The 742-nt window shown below is 65.9% G+C and overlaps 1 protein-coding gene across 1 annotated transcript in view; it reads left to right on the top strand.

The window, feature by feature from the left end:
* Positions 1-143: 143 nt before the first annotated feature.
* Positions 144-742, top strand: part of RAB42 (RAB42, member RAS oncogene family) — a 3,068-nt gene continuing 2,469 nt past the window's right edge. The window contains exon 1 of the mRNA XM_010008179.1: positions 144-162. The gene's annotated coding sequence lies outside the window, so the exon portion shown is untranslated. The remainder of the gene's footprint in view (positions 163-742) is intronic.

The raw sequence follows: 742 nt of genomic DNA, 5'->3' as shown, positions 1-742 counted from the left end.
CCGGGGGCCCCGCCCGGCCAGCGCCGCTTCAGGTGACACAGCCCCTCTGCGGGGACCCCAGCCCCACCCAAACATCCCACCCCCCCAAGCCTGGGTGGGAAATCCCCCCTGGCTGGGCTTGCAGGGACGGGCAGAGACGCTGGGACAGGGGCTGGTGGGACCGGGTGCTGAGCTTGCAGCAAAGCTGGGGTGGTTTTAGGGGGGAGCAGGATTGGGTGGTGGTCCTGGGGGTGCCGGTCCTGGGAGTGCCGGTCCTGGGGGTGCCCGTGGGCTGTGTGTTTTGCTTCCTGATTGCGTCAGGCTGGAGCCAGGAACTCCTGGGAGTGTGAACGAGGCTGGAATGAGGCGTGAAGGGCTGAAGAGCCCAGGGTGAAATGAAGGGTCCTGTGCTGCCCCCATCTCTGGGAGCCTTTTGGGGGTGGCCAGGGTTGGTCTGGGGGTGCCCCATTTCCACCCAGTGCTGGCCATATTGGCGCCCACCCATGGGTGCTGCCCTGTCCCCATTGCATCCCGGGCTGGGGGGGACACAGAGAGAGACCCCCAATCCCTTGCAGAGCCCCACAGGTCTCCTCTGGACCCCCTAGTCTGGGAGGGGGTGTCACTGAACAGAAAGAGGGGGGTGTAAATGGTCCGGGCAGGGTCTCCCGGAGCCTAAAATTCCCTGTCCTGGCTTGAGCCACCCGAGTCAAACGGTGACATTCCCCCCAAAGCCCCATCCCAGGGAACGGGTGCGGGGGCTGGT

The sequence above is a fragment of the Chaetura pelagica genome, unplaced genomic scaffold (genome assembly GCF_000747805.2).
Source record: "Chaetura pelagica isolate M959 unplaced genomic scaffold, ChaPel_1.0 scaffold840, whole genome shotgun sequence".
NCBI classification, from domain to species: Eukaryota; Metazoa; Chordata; class Aves; order Apodiformes; family Apodidae; genus Chaetura; species Chaetura pelagica.
This window is presented reverse-complemented; position numbering and strand designations above follow the sequence as displayed.